General features: G+C 36.1%; 1 protein-coding gene across 4 annotated transcripts in view; it reads right to left on the bottom strand.

The window, feature by feature from the left end:
- The window catches only part of Fstl5 (follistatin like 5), a 575,824-nt gene extending 556,172 nt beyond the window's left edge, over positions 1 to 19,652 (bottom strand). Inside the window, exon 1 of one of the 4 annotated variants that reach the window (XM_034501239.2) lies at positions 19,159 to 19,652. The gene's annotated coding sequence lies outside the window, so the exon portion shown is untranslated. Of the gene's footprint in view, positions 1 to 13,685; positions 13,771 to 18,502; positions 18,524 to 19,158 lie in introns of those variants that run through there. The other 3 variants (XM_076932541.1, XM_076932540.1, XM_076932539.1) reach the window with 3 other exon arrangements.
- Positions 19,653 to 20,356: the final 704 nt, after the last annotated feature.

The following is a 20,356-nucleotide window of genomic DNA, read 5'->3' as shown; positions in this document are numbered from 1 at the left end:
GAAAAGTCAACATCAAAAAAAAAATAAATAACCCAATTTAAAAAATGGAATACAAATATATTCTAAAAATAGAGACTACAAATGGCTGAGAAACATGTAAAGAAATGTTTGATAGCACTGTCATTATGAAAATGAAAATCAAAACTACTTTGAAATCACCATAGACCAGTCATAATGAAAAATTACTCAGCTGTTAAAAATAAATCATGTGATTTGAAGGTAATGTGTGGACATAGAAAACAATCATCCATAGTGAGATGAGTAGGACCACAAAAAAGGACAAATATATTGTGTATTCACTTATAGATGGATTTGCCTGTTAAATCTTCAACAAGCAAGCTACAATCATATAATCATGGGTAGATATAAAGGATAACAGTGTGGTTTTAAGTACCATATGAAGGGAAAATAAATAGCTATATGTAGGGGGTAGAAACTGGAATGGGAGGGTCAAAAGGAAGGAAAGTTGTTAGAAAGGGAGTAACAGGAGGATCAGATAAAATCCAAGGGCCACCCTTCTGTCCAGATACACTGAATCTAATAGAAGTGAAAGTGGAAAACAGCATTGAACTCATTAACATGAGGGAAACTTCCTAAACAGAACTCCAATGGTTCATGCTCTAAGATCAAGAATTGATAAATGGGACCTCATGAAACTGGAGAGCTTCTGTAAGGCAAAGGTCATAGTCAGTAAGTCCAACAGGCAACCTAGATATTTGGAAAAATATCTTCACTAACCCACATCCCATAAATATCCAAAACATATAAAGAACTCAAGAAGCTAACCACCAAAAAACCAAACAACTCAATCAAAAACTGGGGTATAGAACTAAATTTAGAATTCACAACAGAGAATTCTCAAATGGCTGAGAAGCACCTAAAGAAATGTTCAAAGTCCCTAGTGATCAGAGAAATGCAAATCAAAACGACCCTGAGATTCCACTTTATACCAATCATATCAAAACCTCAGGTGACAGCAGATGCTGGGTAGGATGTAGAGAAAGAAGAACACTCCTCCATTGCTGGTGGGATTGCAAACTGGTACAACCACTGTGGAAATCAATCTGGAGGTTCCCCAGAATATTGGAAATAAATCTACCTGAAGAACCAGCAATACCACTCTTGGAAATATACACAAAAGATGCCCCACTATGTCACAGGGGCACGTGTTCCACTATGTTCATAGCAGCCTTATTTGTGATAGCCAGAAGCTGGAAAAAAAACCCAGATATCACACAACAGAAGAATGGATACAAAAAATGTGATTCATTTACACAATGGAATACTACTCAGCTATTAAGAACGAGGACCCTGCAAAACTGACCTTAAATATATGCATGTAATTAAAGTGGTATAAAAGGAGAAAGGGAGAATAGGATAGGGGGTTCTAGGGAGGGGAAATGGGGAAAGGGGATGACATCTGAAATGTAAATAAATAAATAAAGTATCCAATAAAAAAAGAATGAGGACATCCTGAGTTTTGCAGGCAAATGGATGGAACTAGTAAATATCATCCTGAGTGAAGTAACTCAGACTCAAAAGTACATGCATGGTATATACTCACTACATAACATGTATAAATAGATATTAGCCAATCAATAGATAGATAGATAGATAGATAGATAGATAGATAGATAGATAGATAGATGGATGGATAGATAGATAGATTGATTGATTGATTGATAGATTGATAGATAGAGAATACCCAAGATACAGTCCACAGAATTCCAAAAGGTCAACAAGCTGAAGGGCTCAAGTGAGGACACTTCAGTCCCACTGGGGGGGAAGAAGAAAGCAATCACAAATGCAGAGGGAGGGAGGGACCTGGAAGGGAAAGTGGATGGGAAGGAGGGGAAAGAGGGGAACCTGATCTGGTGAGGGAAAAGGACTGAAGCCCTGCGGGCCAGCAGAAAGAATGGAAACAGGCAGCTTCAGGAGGTAGGAGGTATGGGGGACCCTCTAGTATGCACTAGAGACCTGGGAGATTAGAGACTCTCAGGATTCATATGGAAGGACCTTAGATGAAATGCCCAACAGTAGGGAGAGGGAACTTACAGAGCCCACCTCCAACAGGAAGACAGGGCATAAAGTGAGGGAGGGGATTGCCATCCCACAGTCAAAAGTTTGACTCATAATTGTTCCTGTCTGAAAGAACTGCAGAGACAGAAATGGAGAGGAACCTGAAGAAAAGAAGGTCTAGCAAGAGGCCCAAAATAGGATCTATCTCAAGGGGAGGTCCCAAGGCCTGACACTATTACTGAGGCTATGAAGGACTCACAAAAAAAGGAACCTATCATGACTGCCCTCTGAAAGACCCAACAAGCAGCTGAAAAAGTCAGATGCAGATATTTGCACCCAACCAATGGAGAGAAGCTTCTGCCCCCTGTGGTTGAATTAGGGAAAGGCTGGAAGAAGCTGAGGAGGAGGGCGACCATGTAGGAAAACCAGCAGTCTTAATTTACCTGCACCCCTGAGATCTCTCAAACACTGGACCACCAACCAGGCAGCATAGACCAGCTGCTATGAGGTCTTCAACACATATACAGCATAGGACTGCTGGGTCTGGTTTCAATCAGTCTCTAATCCTCAAAAGACTGGAGGACCCAGGGAGTTTAGAAGTCTGGTGGGATGGTGATGGTGGTCTGGACATCCTCTCATGGAGACAGGGGGTGGGGAGGGTCTATGGGATCTGGAACAGTCAGAGGGTGGACGGGGGTGGGGCGTGAATAAAATCTGGAGTATAAATAAATAAATGATTAAAAATAATCTAAGGATCATTTGAAGGGTTGTGTGAAAATCAGAGTAAAAGTATCGAAAAGTATATACATATATGAAGGTAATCGAAATGGAATTGTTAAATAATAGGAGAGATGGAGCATCAACAGAACATCTATCTTTACCAAATGAAGCCTCAAATTCCAAGAATGATTTACATCTAACTGAGTTATTGGACAAAAGTCTATCTGAGTTTGCCCAAATAACCCAGGTTATTACCTGAAGGCCATTGGTTAGTCTGCAAAATGATGGTGACACCCTTTCGTTGAAAAAGTCACCCACATAACACATTGAACATGGTAAAGTCATACTGGTGCCTTCCTAAAGCTTTCAGCCCTGTTAACTAGTTGTTAATGGTACTGGAAGGTACTCTACATGGTACTATTAGAGAAATTTTAAAAAAACAAACAAACAAACAAACATCAACCCAGCTGTTAATCCTTCCATGTTCAATGTTGACCTGCCTTCAAGGTGTGCTGGTGCAAGGGTAGTGCACATCTTATAGGGCTAATCAAGAAATATCTGGTAGAATTGAACACCTACTCCAAGAGATGGAATCCATTCCTCACTGTTGAGGAGGCCAAGAACCTGAGATTAGATAGCTCAAGGACCTAGGGAAAAACATAATACAAAGGCAGATGCTTACAGCCAACCATTGAGCTGATCATGGGGTTCCCACTAGAGAAGTGAGAGAGAAGACTGAAGGAGATGAAAGGGTTTGACGCCCCATGGGGAGAGCAATAATACCAACCAACCAGAGCTCTCAGGGTCTAAACCACCAGCCTGGAAGCACATAGAGAGGGACCAATGGCTCCAGCTGTATGTAGGGGAGGATGACATTGTCAGGCATAGGTGGGTGAGGAAGTCCTTGATGCAGTGAAGGCTGGACGCCGCAATGTGGGGGAAATTGTGGGTGAGGAGATGGGAGTGGGAAGGTGGGTGGGGGCATATCCTCATAGAAGCAGTAGAGGGGGGATGGGATGGGGGGTTCCTGGGTGGGGGGGAAATGGAGAAAGGGGATTACATCTGAAATGTAAATAAAATATCCAATAAAAATTTTTTTTAAAAATGTGATATAATGACTTCTAAATACATTTTGCTATATGTATAAATCAGTGTATTCCTCACCAGTCATCAGAGATGATTGCTCTTCCAGCTCAGAGAAATAAATGCTGAAACCTACAGCTGGACAATGTGTAGGGAGAGAAAGACCTTGAACTACTTATTTGTCAGTGGTATGCCTCCATCAATTTCCTCACCTCAGGGCTTAGAGAACACTGCAGAAGCTGGAGATGAAAGACTGTAAGACCCAGAAGTGATGGAAACCATGGACACAAGATTTGCTAAGCACATCAGGATCAACTCACATATAAACTCAGAGAGACTGAAACAGTACACACAGGGGCTGCACATGTCTCAGATTGATGGGGCCCTGTGCTGAGAAGCTCAGAGTAGAAGTTAACATGGGCTTGCCTCTCGAAACCAGAAGCTGTCTCCAATTAATAACCACTCCCAAATTTAAAAAAAAAAAAATGGATTTTGCTCCCAAAGGAATCTCACTTGGTATACAAACCACTTCTTAAGGCAAGATCCCATGGCCAGCAATAAATGGACAACACAAAATAACTCTGAGGAATTTTTGGAGTCATAATACTCTGGCATTTTTATCTTTTGTCTTTTTTTTTTTATTCTACAGTTATTTTGTGTGTATATGATGGTTTCAGATTATATGCCTCTAGGGGATTTTTTTTTTTCATATCAATGTTTGTCTCTGTCTATACATATTTCTGGTGCTTTTTTGTTGACTCAATGTGCTTGTATTCATTTGCCGATTTTGTCCTCTTCATGTGTGTGTGTTTGTTTGTTTGTTATTTTTATCTTTATTACTTTTTAGGTACCAGCTTGTCTTTCAAAGTAACAGTTAATTCTTACATGTAATGTAGTAATTCTTACATTCTAATGTAGTGTTGCTTTAGGTTGCTGGAAAGGCAGGTTATATCTGAGAAGAGCTAAGGATAAGAAACTATTCATATTTAAGCATATTATATGAAAAACTCTATTTTGTTTTTCCCAACACAATATTTTTATTAATTACTTGATAATTTTGTACAGTGTACAGAAATCACACTTGTTTTCCATTCATGAAGAAGACAGTGTGAAGTCTATGAGATTGAGGACTCAACATTGAGAGAGAAGAAGTGTTAAGACAGTATACAGGTGTTATTGGGATCTACTTCATTGAATCATTTTTTGAATTCATTTTTATTTTTCAGATTTTTTCAGCTAATGATTGATTTTTCTTAGCATGTCTAATAATAAAGACTGTACAACTTCTTAGCAGTGCAGAATTATATATTTATACCAATGCATAAGAAAATAAAAGATGCGGTGATGAATCTAAACTACATTCTCATCTTTATCACCATTCAAGTTAATTTTCTCTTTATCTTATCTTGAATTAGGCCTTCTCTATAGTTTAATAAAATATTTCAACTGTATTGCTACCTTCTTCCAACTATGTGTCATTAACTTATACTTAGAAAATTGATGTTTGAGGTATATATACTACTTAGGATAATGAAAAACTTCTTTCTAGATGGTATAGAAGTCTGATGAGTGACTTTGAATCAAGTAAACTTCTAAACAAATTTCAAAGAAACTTGATAACTAAAATTGATAAATACATAGTATATCACTATAATTTCAGAAAATATTTAAAATAAACAGATAAGATTCACATTTTACATTTTATATTTTAGCATGATAAATATTGTTGCACTAAAGTTATTCCATGTCCTGCTTTGAAGTTCAGTAACCATGCCTAAAGATACACAATTCCAGAATTTTCATGTATTCCCGAGTCTTCATAGAGCAATCTACAGCTCTATTAAAACGAGCTAATCTTTACAGAAAGTATGCAAATTCCAACTGAGTTGATAATTTTAAAGGCTATATGTACATTATAGCACATTATAAAAGTAGAATATTATACATTTCAGGCTAAGCATGGTAAAGTTAGTGGCTATTGACAAAATAAACGATCATTCATATGGTTCACAATTCTACAAACTATATTTGTGCTCATTTCAACATGTAAAAGTGTTTTATGGTCCCACTCACAACAATATATGATACTTCTATAAGTCTAAGTGATTTATGACTCTACCTAAGTCAGGCATTATTAACTTGCTTTTCACAAAGAAATAATCTGTCAAACTATTTTAGAATGGAATACAGCATATTTCATCTGAAATGAATTTAAAGTGTTGTAATGATTGTATAGTATAAACTGGGAGTAATACCATATTTAGTAGGGCACACATGTCTCTGTGTGTGTGTGTGTGTGTACACATGCACATGCATATGCATGCACATATGTATAGAACAAGTCAGTAAATGAACAAAACAACATTTAAGGTTATATTCCCTGAGCTTGTTTGAGGAATAATCATGTAAAGTCAGATGCAGAACATCTCATTTCCACGCACCATTCATCACCCATCCTTGTATAAAACTACAGCATTAACGTAATTATGAGAACATCCCAAGAATGAAGTGATTGAAATTATCTGACTAGAATTTCCCATAAATCTGAAAGTGTGTAGAAATTAAAGTGAGATTTATATATTGGTAACTCTGATGCCATGTAAAATGAAATGGAAACATCTCATTAATGAGTTAGATGATAACAAGGAATTGTGAGCATTGAATTCGATGTAGATTCAATTTTCCTCCACATTTCCTTCATTTGTATTGTAAACTAAGTCAATCTGCATATATACACATGCATGTCTATATAAATAAGATGAGTTTTTAAATCTGTAGAAATTCTACTTTCTAGAATTAATGTCTGAGAGAAATTAAGATCACGTTCTCTTTAACATCTGTCAATAAAATAAAATATTTGCAATATGCCAAATATAAAATTGTGATATTAGATTCATTTACTAAGTAAGACTTGCACAATGTAATTCCATAGACTGAGTAGGGTTTACAATAAGTTAATATGTTTCATTAAAGTAAAAAGCTCAAGGTTTCTCAATACAAAAATAATAAAAATAATAATAATAATAAAAGAAAAAGTGTTTAAGAAATAGAAATGTGCCTAAACCTGCAGAGACTTGATGTACCAGGGTAGGAGCCTGACTCTCTCAGAGGAGAAGGGGGCAGGGACTCTGTGAAATAGGCCATGGAGGGGCCAGCCTTTAGCATATAAATAACTAATTTTTTAAAAATCAATGTAGAAAAAAATGGACTGGAGAGATGTGCAGCAGTTAAAAGTGTTTCCTACTATACCAGAGGACCCAGGTTCCGTTCCCAGAACCCACATGGCACCTCACAAAAATCTGCAATGCCAGGTCTCTAACCCTCTCCACAGGTACTAGGCACACACATGCACACATAAGGTAAATAGATACGTCTAAACAAACATTTTCTTTAAAAGAAGTACAAGTAGAAGTGGCTTCTCTGACTTTTCTAGGGAATACAAGCTCACAGCAAATTTCCAACCTGTCTGGATACTACAGTCTTTCTGCCCCTTCTCTGCAAGGATCCCCAAGCCTTTGATGCCATGGTTGTATTATAAGTGTGAAAGTGGCAAGTTGCGAGTGAGTTCCACAACTCTCCATTTGTGGTTTTCTGGAATGCTCACTGTCTGTTACAAAGAGAGGTTTCCTTGATGAGGAATGAGGATGTGGTTACCTAAACATGACCTAAATGAGGATGACCCCATTAGATGTGTTCACAAGGCCAGGGAAAAGCCTAGCAACCTCAACATTAGACACTTTCAGGCAACTAAGGAATTTGGAGATATGAAGAAATAGTTCCTGTCTGTGAAGAGCACACTAATAGTTAGTCAATACTGAATGATTAGCACTGAAACTACATACATTTGAGAAAGAGTTTACAGACCTACCTGATTATAATATATTTAGGAACACACGCACACACATACACACACACACACTCATGCAGCAACAAGTAAAGAAAAGGTCATGAATTTAAAAGAAAACAGGTTTAACTACATAGAAAGTGTTGGAGGCTAAGAGGGGGAAAGTTATGTAATTACATGATAAGCTCAACACAAGTAAAAAATAAGTTATAAAAATTTAATAACTAAAAAATGACACAAATAACAATTATCCTGATTATAAACTGAAGGCACAGATATACATTGATGCCAATTAAGAAAAACTGTAGTGAATGTGCAACTTGGTCTTATTGTGGGTCTCCTACCTACTGGATCAGGCCCTGTCTCTGACTCTGTTGCCTGCCTGTGGATCCATTTCCCCTAGCTGGACTGCCTTGCCTGGCTCAATGGGGAAAGATTCACTTAGTCCTGTTACAAATTGGTAGGCCAGGTCAGGTTGGTAGCCATGGAGAGAAGGAGAAAAGGAGTTGGGGGTGGAAGGAGGGGCTATGAGGGTGAAACCAGGAGGAGATGGAGCAGCTTCGATTACTATGTAAAGTAAATAAATAAATAAATTTGAATTTTTTTTTAATTTTAAAGAAAAAAGAAAATGTGATAGTAAGACTTCTTTCAAAAATGATAAATAAATAGCAAAGATCTTTATTTTTGTCTAATACTTTGATTTTTTAATCAAACAATATTTGATAGCATTACATAGAATAATATATTCTATCTAGGTTCATAATTTGCATATGTTATTTTGAAGAAACATTCATACCCTTGGGAAACCCACGTGCTTTCTATAAACAAAGACTGAACAAGATGAAGCTCATGCACTGGTGATACCAAACAAGACATAACCACTGCAAAAAAAATGCTAAAGCACCAGAAGATGTTTCAGTGGTGGTGGTTTTTCTAAACTCACCAGGGTTATATTGCACTTGAAAGCATCCTTTTGCCTCTACCTGAAGGTAGTTTTGAGGAACATAGTGTTATCATAAAGCTTCTAACAAAATACCTTAATACACTTCTCAGCTCTCCTTACTGATTTAGAGGCATTCAGCAAAACATATATAATTATCAAGATGACCAGGAGAATGCTAGCCCTGGAGAGCAGTTCTCACAGCTGGCACTTAGTTGTCTCCAGATTTCATCAGCTAGGTTGTGCTATTCACGTGCAGACAATAAGCCTTTCACCTTCTCCCAGGCTCAGGAAACAAAGAAACGGGGCACTTGTCAAAAGAAAATTAATGGTTTCAGAAAGTGTTTATTTCCAACCTTTTCTCTTTTTTTTTTTTGAAATATAAAGGCATATACTTAAAAAAAGTTTCTGGAATTTTGTTTTCTTTTTTTACCATTAAAGGTTTTAAGCTCAAGGAATTATAGCATTATGAGAACTCTTACAAAAGAAAATAATTCAGGCGAAACTTTGGTACAATTTGTAGTAGTTCTTTCAAAGCTAATCTTTTGCAGAGGCACTAACTTTTGGTATCTTGCCAAGAAACAGAAAAAAAAAAACATGCATTTAATTGTGACATTTATTTTGTAAAGTTTTAAATTGTTTTAAAATAATTGAACTTCAGTGCTTTTTGTGTTTTACATGGTTTTCTGCTGTGCCACTCTCCAGAAACAGGATTGCATAATAATTTTAACATAAACCCTGGTTTCAAGTGTGTGCACAAACCCAAGCATTCTAGGTCTCTTTGTCTCCCTTGTAATGCCAGACTGTCTGGAATACTAAATCATTTGAAATAACACTGTAGTTGAAGAAACACAGGTTTTTAGCATATGTAGCTTTTCTATTAAAATGTAAAATTCTGAACAAGTTCACCATGTAATTCAGGAAGAACACAAATTTATTTTCAGATATTCACTTAAAAGACACAAATTTCACTGTGACTGCAATTGAGTATCTGAGAAAAGCCAGGCATGAGAAGAAGTACTTATTTGGCCTCAGTGTTACAGTTGCAGTCTACAGGAGTTTGCTCTGTTTCTGGTTCTCCCTGAGTCAGAACACCATGGCCGTGGGGAACAGACAGTTGAGATCTCTAACTTCTTTGGACCAGAGAGAAGATCCAAGAATACATACAACTGAGTATTGTATTCTTGAGTAAGAAAAAGACACTTCTCCACAGATAGCTCCAGTGACCTACATGCTCTAGATAAGTTCCATGTTGGAACAAGTCCAACCCCTTCAAAATAACACCACCAAAGAGAGAACAAGGTTTCAATGCCCAAGCCTGTAGGTAGCATTTCCTTTAAGTTTTAATAAAATTTAAATTCTTGCCTCCCACTACTCCCAATAAAGAATAGTAATAGAGATTTCATATTGCAAAACAAATACAGCAATCCCCATAAATCCCCAAAGTTTCAATATTGTTCCAACATAAAAATTCCAAAACTACATACTTATGGTACTGTGGTACAGAGTGAGCATTCTTTCTACAAAAAAGAGACATAAAAGGATGACCAAGAATAACTGGACCAAACCAGGCTTACATCCAGTACAGAAAATAATAAATTTTGTATCTCTGTGACCAACGTTAGGGACAGATGTATCATAATGTAAGTTCTGAAACATCTGGGCTGTTCTGCCCCTGTGGCTTTGGTATTTGAAGCCTACCTGCTGTTTCCTGGGATGACTCCACCTGCAGATTATGACTTTCCTTTCTGAGTACCTGGGAGCTGGAAAACCCCACGTAAATCCTGGGGAAATTATCTCTCTGGCAGGTTCATGTGCAGGGAACCTGGGAAACACCCTCAAGAAAATTCTACAGGACTTATTCTTCCACATACTTGATCATGCAAAGGATGATGTCTAGCCACTTTCTAAGATATGCTCAAGGTGTCTTATATGTGGCTGCAGTATCTGTTTTCTTATATTTTCTTTAGAAACAGTGCCTTTCTCTGCCCCTACTTTACACAGACTTTTCTAATCAAACCACAAGTGCATTAAGACTTTCTTCTTTGGCGTTTGCTCCTGATTTTTACCTGCAGAGCTATCTACAAGCAGCCATAAAAGCCTAAGCCAAAGCCTGAATATCATGACATTTCCTCTACCATATTAACTAGTCTGTTAACTTAAATTCAGCCTGACAGAAAGTCTATGGACATGAATGAAATGTAGACAAATTCTTCTTCAGAATATAATATGTATTGTCTCTACTCCTTTCTCAATACGTTCTTCCTCCCACAAAAAGCCCCAAGAGCACAGCTTTACTGTATCTATTTCTTTTGGAGTTTTAGTCAGCTGATCCCCCCCTCAGATTCCTGACTAAGCACTGGAGGTTATTTAATATTCTCTGGTTTCTCTAGTTTGTACCTTCAAATTCTTGCAAATTTCTCCCACAAATAAGCCCCAAAAGCTTAAGACCTACTAGATCAGATTTAGTCACAATGACACCCCTTCTCAGAGTTTCTGGTTACTGGGATTTTTCAGTCACTATGATAAATACATGATTCAAAGAAAGAAACTGTAATGTCTGCTACCAGTTTCTGAGGATTCTGTCCACAGTGATGGAAATGTATGAATGATCACACCACAGTCACCATAAAATGAGAGAAACAGGGCCCACACTGGGCTGGCAAGCTTCTTTTCCTTCTTACTTCATTTGACCCCCTACCAGATGGGACTCTGTCACTATTACATTAATTTAATGTTCTATATAAATTGTCTCATTGGCACAACTAGAGGTGGGCTTTGCTATGTGTCCATATGTATATGTGCATGTGTGTATGTACCCAAGTGACAGATAACATTTTCCATCTCAAAATTTCCTATTACCAACATTGGCCATTTTTCATTCTGCTACAATGTATATAATCTGCTGTACTTCTTAATAAACTTCCCTAGCACAAGAAAAGTAGTATATAAGACCTCCTGACCCAAGTTGATACATCTTTCTCAATCCCCTGGCACCTCCCACACAACCCTGTCATTGAAAAACAACCAGATAGTTCAGGTCATACAATGAAAGGGATAATTTGCCATAGCATTCAAATATTTTTAATATTGTAACAACAGTGTGTACTAGTTCACAAAATGATGTTCATTCTAAAAGAGTTTATGGTACCACAAAAATTAAGACTTCTATTTATAATGTTCTGTTCTATAAGAAGATGTCCAGTATACAACATTCTTCCATCTTCAATTTAAATTACTATTAATTTAAAAATGTAAGTTTGAATTGCTGATACTTAAAACCTCATGTCTCTGACATGTATTAATGTCATTTTCTTCACTCTCAAATTAATTAAGTGAATTAATATATTTTAGAAAAATATATTTTAATGAATATAAATACAAAAGGTGTAGATCAGCAAGAATCACACATGATTAGCACATATGGGACACAGGTTCCATCTTCAGACCATAAATCAATAAATCAATCAATAAATAAGAGTATTGTTAACTTTGGACAGGAGTTACTTAATGAATATCTAGAAATGATACTAAGTTGTACTTGAGATGACTGCTCCCTTAGGCTTCACCCACTTTCTTTAGCAATTCTTCCCCTATTTAAGCTGTATCATAGCAATTAGACACATGAAAGAATTATACTTTGCATTTATTGATTTGCTTCTAGTCTGTCCTTCAAAAGAAACATCAGACCAAGTACTCTGTCTCTGTCATTCATGCTCAATACCAGTAACTGAGAAATTGCCTGTCAAGTAGTTGGTGTGTAACATGTTTGTTGCATTTAGTTACAATAAAATGGAGATGATCTGAAATGTCTTTAGAAAATTGCCATTTATTTAAAATTTAAAATTGAGTTATGTACTAGCTAATCTCTGTTAGCTTGCATCAAGGTCAAATTCCTTGCATTGTAAGTAAATTACAAAATATATAAGTACAATGTCATTTTGACATAATCCTTTGCAAAAAACAAATCAAATTATTTACTCATCTATAACTTAATAATAAAGAAAACATCATCATACATCTGATATATTTTTAAAATGACATCTTTTGAAATGTAATTTTTTCAGAGTAAATATAAAATACACTTATTCTACTTTTTCTAATAAACATAAAGTGTCATTTTGCCTCCTGCTTCATGCTTATATTATGTTAACTTAATATGTATCCTGATTTACATGGCAAAGAATAAGATATTAGTAAACCAGGCTTTGTATTATTTTCAGTTAGCAACTGAAGAAACGAATAAAAAATGATAGATTGTAAATACTTAAAAATCTACATACCAAATCCATCAACATAATTTTTTATAGTCTTACATATATAAAACACTTAACAATTTTATTACAGTTTTGTAGGAATTAAATGTAGCAAATATAAATAGCATAAACTCCACCAAGCATTGATATAAATATGTGATCACTTTGTGTGCTTGATATGTGTGTATTTACATATCTGTGCATGTGTGTATTTAAGTATATGTGTGTGCATGTGTGTATTAATATGACATCTTCCTCAATTTCTCTCCACATTAATTTCTGATTCTAGGTCTTTCAGTGAGCCTGAGCTCATTGGTTTAGCTACACTGGCTAACCAACAGGCCCTCATGGATGTATCTCCTCACTGTTGCTGTTGTAGTTATGCACTGCCACACTCAACTTTTCTTGGTCCTGGGGACAGAAACTCAGGTCTTTAAATTGCATGGAAAGTAACTCAGTGACATAGCCATCTAGGTAAAAGCTATAGATTTTCAACGAATCTGTGAACGAACAGTAGTTTGAAAGGGCTTTTTGATATGACTACACAGAGGAGGCTGAAGGTTGAGTCAAAGGCCTGGTAGATGTAATGGGGTAAAACTCTCAAGATTGTTGATATTTTGTAGTAGGTTCAATTTCAAGAGGGAAGCCCACAGAAAGTAAAAGTAAAAGTCGATTACATTTCTACTTAGAACTTTCTCCACATCTCAATGAAAACAACCTTACAAACATTTTTAAAAATCTGCACTGGGAGTCATTTGTTAAGACAAGCATAAACTTGCATAACGAGGATGCTCTTGAGATGTGATGCAAGTCTGTAGCTCACCTGGGAGCTGGGCTGTGGGGACACCACCAGGGTTGTCTTCTTCACCTGAGCCTCTGACCTTCTGAAAATGAAGAGCTCCAGCTAGTGGTCAGTGTACACCTTTGCCTGAAAACTGCAGACAACAAAGTGTGATCCTAAACAGTGTGGCATCTACCTAACACCTCCCTTTCTGCAGCCCTGCTTCAAGACTGGGGAGTTTATTCTGATTATTTTATTCGATTTTTCAGACTATTAAAAATTATAGCAACTTATGGACCTGAAGGTTTGAAATGAGTAGCAGCCTACAAACACAGATTGCTTAAGTAAGCTGAACTTCCTGTTACATTTGTGCTTGAATTTCGCTACCTAGTTAGGAAAGAAATAATGGATTCTTAAGAAACTAAATGCCCTATTCTGCAAATGGAAAACATTTGCCATTGGTGATACTTTAAAACTATTTAAAGTATGAGATCAGACAATGTATCATACTTAATAACATTTCTGCTAGAAGCCTGGGACCATGTACTCAAAAGTGTGCCTGCTCAACGGGAATGTTTATAATAATTTCAATACACTTCAACATTTAAAATCTATCTCAGGAAAATAATGAGATGCACTCACTGTACCAAAGGGTATAAAACAGGAATATTTATGCTAGCTGAACAAGTGACCACAGCAGACAGCTAGACATGCACAGTGGTCTGGGGAGCTTGGTTTGTTGTGCAGATCCTGGCTCAGGGTAAACCCATTAATCTTTCCAAAATTTACCATATCAGTGCATAAAGGTAATCATGAACAAGGTATAAAAATATTTTATGATCTAAATAGTCATAAATAAGAAGTGTATGACTCACTCCCAGATGATATGAAAAAAAAATCTCTCTTATACAGGTATTTTAGCAGGTAGTAATTTTCTAGTTTTAAAAAAAATTCTCTACCTTTTTATTACTAAAATAATAAGAGAAATATTGGATTAGAGTTTCTTGGTTTTATATGTAAAATGATAATAGTATCAACTTTTACAAGATTACAGAAATGGTAAATGAAAAGATGAGTTAAAAGCAACCTAAGATAAATAACAAGTATATATCTACTAAAAAAAATTGAATGGTTTCTATTTTGAGTGTGTGTGTGTGTGTGTGTGTGTGTGTGTGTGTGTGTGTGTGTACTTCTTTTCAAAGATGAATAAGTGAAGCCTGCCTCCTAAAACACACTTTCAAATAACAACAGGTCATCCATGATGGAGCAGCCAATGAAACTACCAACAGCATCTCTGAGGCTTTGCCTTAGAAACGTGGAGAGCTGACTTTCTCATTCCTCAGTGCGACAGCTCAGACCCTATCTGATCCTGGCTTGTGGCATAAGAATACAGATTTCAGAGAATTAGAGGACATGACCACAGAAGGCATGGGGTTTTTTTTCATGTGTATAAGGAAATAATAGGGTTTTACATGATAAAAAAAAAAAGGTCTTTGTGGTTTTAAAAACAATAGATAATATGTGGGAAATGATCTAGCACTGAAAGAAAAAATAATTTCATTTTATTATATATAAGGAATGTGGTTTGTGGGTATTTTAAATTCCTGTTATATGTATGACTTAATTACTACCTGGTGCTACATAGCAAGGAACAGATATTTGTTTAGTATGCTTCCTCTAACTGTCAATTATAATGAGTACATTGAAATATAACTCAGTGACAAAGTGTCTAACTCTTTTGCATTATGCTTTAGAATTGTTGGCAATGCTATGAGCCAGTTATAAGGTAGAATAATATTCTCTGTATTGACATACACATGAACTCACTAAGCAACCACTTTACTTATAGATTTACATAATTTAAAACCAAAAGCTACTTTTAAGTAATATTAATTACTTGGTTTAAGAAAAAGTTCAGAGATAACTAGGTTTCTTTCCTAAGTAATACATAAGAGGCAATCATACACAGGAATTTAAAATGTTCCATTTTTGGAATAGCCATGACATTTTCCTTTAGAAGCATATGACTTATTGTCAGAAGTTATAAAGAAATCCATTTATTTTCATAATCATTTCTTTTACATACAATAAGCTTCAAGTTATTTACCAGAAGTGTATATTATTGGACTTTCTGCATAACTTCGTCCTTAACAAAAACTTTTTCAGAAGCTCTCAGAATTAATGGCAATAAAAAATTAATTACTGTAGAAATTTGAAAAGAGAATGGAGAGCTTCTGAAAAACATTTTCATCCAAAAAAAAGTGAAAAAAAATCCTTCTAAAACCCATGTGTCCTCAAGTAAACCAGTCTAAACAAAAAAAAAAAAAAAAAAAGACAAAAATTAGCAGGTACATTTGCCACCAAAAATATACATTTTATTTAGGCCTATTATTTTCATTACTTCTGTATTAAGCAGCATGTCTTGAACTCACATCTTCCAGATCATCTTCTTTGCGTGTTTATAGTAGTCCTGTAGTGATACAAACAAACACACATACACACACACACAAGCACACACACATATACACACAGTGTCTCTCATAAAACTAACCCTCAATGACATTAAGTCTTTTTCTTTCAAAGCACTCATGTACAGACTCACAGGAACCCTGGATTCATCAAAACAGTATTCTAACCCTTATAACACCATTAATTGCTAAACACTAAGAAGGTTTAAAGCACAAAGGGATCAATTACTTGGTTACGTTCACTGGTTAAATTGGAAAACTGGCATTTTCCCACAAGGGCCTTCTATGTCACCTTAAGGAAACTATACCCAAAAGACACTGATGGCCCTGAGTCAGAGGGTGATTAAGATTGTTTGGAAGGGATAATTGGCCACCTGGCTGGCAAAATGACGGTAACTATAGAAAGTGTTTTTTCTAGCCTATTAGTTCACAATAAAATTTTGAGCATTATATTATCATGTGTGCTAGTATTAGTATAGAAATTTGACCAAATATGAAAAACTAACAGCACATATAAATTCCTTGAAAACATAATCCTCATGATAAATCTCAAAATATAAATTTGTCATATATTTATAAAAATAAAATAAAATAAATTCATCTAGCAATTTTCTTGTGTTACATTTTTACCTCAATGTGTTTTAGTATATTGAAAACAATAATTAGACACCTGTCAAAGGTCATCACTTTAAAGTGAGCTGTGTTGCAGTTTTATAGTTTCTGTAATGACATAAATTATTATTTTAATAATCTATCTAGTGTTTGATTTTTATATAGCTTTTGTATTGTCTTGACTCAATTAACATTCATTGAATTTTTTCTAAAAGAGCAATTAATGAATTAACTATATTTAACTGTTTCCTCAGTGTCTCTAAAACTAAAAATTTTATTACTTTTTAGTTTGTATTTTATTCTCCATTGAAATAAGATTTTCTAAATGCAAACTTCTGACACATTATGAGAACCCAATTATCTTACCTCATAACTAAGACATAAAAGCTACATGTGAATAAAAATCAGTGGGTACATTGATTTGTCCCACTAAATTAACTTATTAGTGATCTAGAATACTATAATTACCACTAATATTTTAACTTGTATCTAAACATCACATTTTGATAACAAAACTCCATCTGTAAGAACACTGGATATTGGTGATTTTATGTTTGAGTAAGGATAGAAAACTTTCTGCAAACAAAAACCATTGGTATCCCCAAATATTGAAATAAATGTAAGGTTGATATGTGGCTGCCTTTCAAGCCACTTGTAAAATTACCATATGCATGAATGTGTCGAGATTAATAAATTTAAAAGCAACCATCATTTCACTTGAAATTCCAAAGTGAAATATTTATTTCTCTATAATTAGTTTTTAAAAGAAAATTTACAATGAATAGTAATAAAAAACAATTTCATAAAACAAAGTCATGTTTATCAAAACTTCCAGGCATGTCTTATTTCATGTGTCTTATTTACTATTATGTTAGATGATGTGGATTTATTAGTCTACTTGTTCAAAATTTTAAGTATTTATGAATATTTAAACACGAGATCTCATGACTAACATGAATCCTACAAAGAACATTTGTTAAGTTAGAAACAGGTAACAACTTAAGAGGACTTCCTTTAGCTCGAGATAATCTGCAGCAATATACATTTCTTATAGCAATCCCTCCGCTGGAAGCTGTGATATAAACAAAATGAAAAATCTCTACTCAGATGAATGACTACAATCATATGCACCAAAACTTCATCCCAGCAACTCTAATGTAACTATTGTGGAAATGCCTAAGCCATTGCACCACCCAAAATATATGAACTTAACTTACTACACCCTGATGATATGCACAGCATAACCTTCGTGAGTTCAGACAGTTAAGTATGAAGCAGCATTACAGCTTACCTATTCCATTTAACACAAGAATTGTAAAGAAACAAGCATTGCCTTTTTCTAGGCATTATTTCTCTTTCATCTAATGTCACTGAGTGACATGGCTGGAGAATCACACCATTTCTCAGAAAAAAATCTCATCTATTTAATATGTGCATGAACAATAGCAAGATTTATGGCAACACCAAGTAACTTCCATCATTTAGTGGTTGCTCACGCTGAGCAGTCTTGTTTGGTGCTTATCCACACCGAGTTCTCCTTTTCAAAACGTACTCAAATCACACTACCAAATGACAAAAGGAACATAGCTTCACGTGAAACCTCTTAAGTAGAAAATGTTCTCTGTTAAGCACGCAAGAGGTTAAAAATTGATGAAATAGAAAGACATCTTCTCAACCCAAGCTTACCTGCTCCACTCAATCACCAAAGCAGTCAACACTATAATGTAAGCTAATACTATATTATTAAATCAGTGTATCTCATTTGCATTCACCTCTGACCTGAGGGGGTGAGAAGCGATGACATCTACTAAGCAATAGCAGAACAAGCAGTCTCCAACTTGGAAATTCACAGGACCTTGGGTGTGAAATTCTCACAGACTGAGTTTCACTAGTTTTATTTGCACCCACAGCACAACAACATATGTAAATGAAGCCAGCCTGGCAGAAAGAGCCCTATCCCTCCTGTCTCCCCTCCAAACCATGTTAACAACCTCAGCACTTTGCAATCCATGTTTTGGACACACAAAATATCATTTATTAACCAAATAGTAGCTTCATTCAAATATGTTTTTAAATTAAATGTATTTTAAACAACTTGGAAATTTTTATCACATGCATACACATATTTGTGGGCTTGATATTGAACTAACCCAAGCAACACTAGAAGTATTCATCTAAAATATTTACATGGATAAAGCAAGATGTATCATATTAACTTCACAAAAACAAACAGCTCTCAACTTCTTTAACACTTTAATAATCAGTCTTCATTATTATTAAAAAAGCATCTCATATTGTACCAAATTATTAATTTTTATAATTATCTCCAAAGTCCTGTCTCAAATTATAGAAATAAACAAAACTTATTTTTAAATTTTTCCATGGCTGTCTGCATTTCTCACCCACTTGCAATCATTTATAAAAACGATTCTTACCTTATTTTAAGTAAAAAAAAAAAAAAAAAAAAGTCCTCCAAAAAGATTTCTAAATGATGTGGAAATATGAGTCACAGTACAAAAAAGAAAAAAAAAAGAAAAATAATAACGATGAAAAAATTCTCTTAGGTTGGAAAAAATCAAAATACTTTTGAGTTAAAACTACAGAAATCTCCAAAGTCACGCCTGAGTGGGCGCCCAGATTGCAAACATAGGAGTCTCTCCTACGTCCGAGTCGCACTCCTTTGTCAAGTTAAACTGGGTCCTGTGGTGAAGCGGGTCCCACTGGGCACAGAGGGTTCCAGTGGGCGTTGCCTCCAGGTGCCCAAGCAGGCGATCCCTCACAGCCGGGGTTCAGCACCGACACACTGTGGACAGCACCAGCTCCGCTCACGTCCAGTTTGTCTCAGTCACTGAACCAGGCTGATTCTCGCGCCTCCTCCCTCCGCAAGAGCCAGGCTGCCTGTCAACCCCGGTGTGCCCCGCCCCCACATCTGACGTAACTGTTTTGCATATTAACTCTCCGGGAGGTGAGGGGCGGCCCCTTGACTGGGCTTCTGATGGGTTCAGCCAAGGCCATCCAGAGGACCAGATACAAGATTAAAATCAGCGTGGGCATTGTCGGACTTTAAGCTCCATTCGCGGAGCCCAGCAGAAACTAAAGGCTGCGGCGGCGGTGTCTGCGCCTCCTCCTTCCCTGGGACCGCAGCTCCCAGGACTCTGCGACCTCACAACCAGCTAGGGAGACCGCCCTCCTAGTATGGGATTGTGAGGAAAGGAACTGCGCACTAAGAAGCCATCCAGCCCTGCATCAAACATCAGACCCCTTTAATCTTCCAGACCAAACTTTCTCGGTCTCATTTGGTTGTGGATAGGTACTTGATTCAGACTTCTGTTCCTGTCTGGGGCTCTTGGAGGGAGGCCCTGCTGCAGAAACTTGTCTGGAAAAGAATTAAAAATATCTGAATGCAGGAGGGTTGTTTGAAAGCTTGTCACCTTTCGGAAACAAGATTTTTTTTTTGCCACGTGACTGTTTAGTTTATGATAAGCTTCATAGAGTTGGAGATGCCAGGATTTAGAAACTCTTATTAAAAATGCTATGTTTGAAAGTTCTCAGCTTCAACTCCCATCGCCAAACCCAGAAGCATGTTCAAGTGTTTATTATGTCTGATAAATCACTTGTTCTATGAAAGATGGG

The sequence above is a fragment of the Arvicanthis niloticus genome, chromosome 4 (genome assembly GCF_011762505.2).
Source record: "Arvicanthis niloticus isolate mArvNil1 chromosome 4, mArvNil1.pat.X, whole genome shotgun sequence".
In the NCBI taxonomy this organism is placed as follows: domain Eukaryota; kingdom Metazoa; phylum Chordata; class Mammalia; order Rodentia; family Muridae; genus Arvicanthis; species Arvicanthis niloticus.
This window is presented reverse-complemented; position numbering and strand designations above follow the sequence as displayed.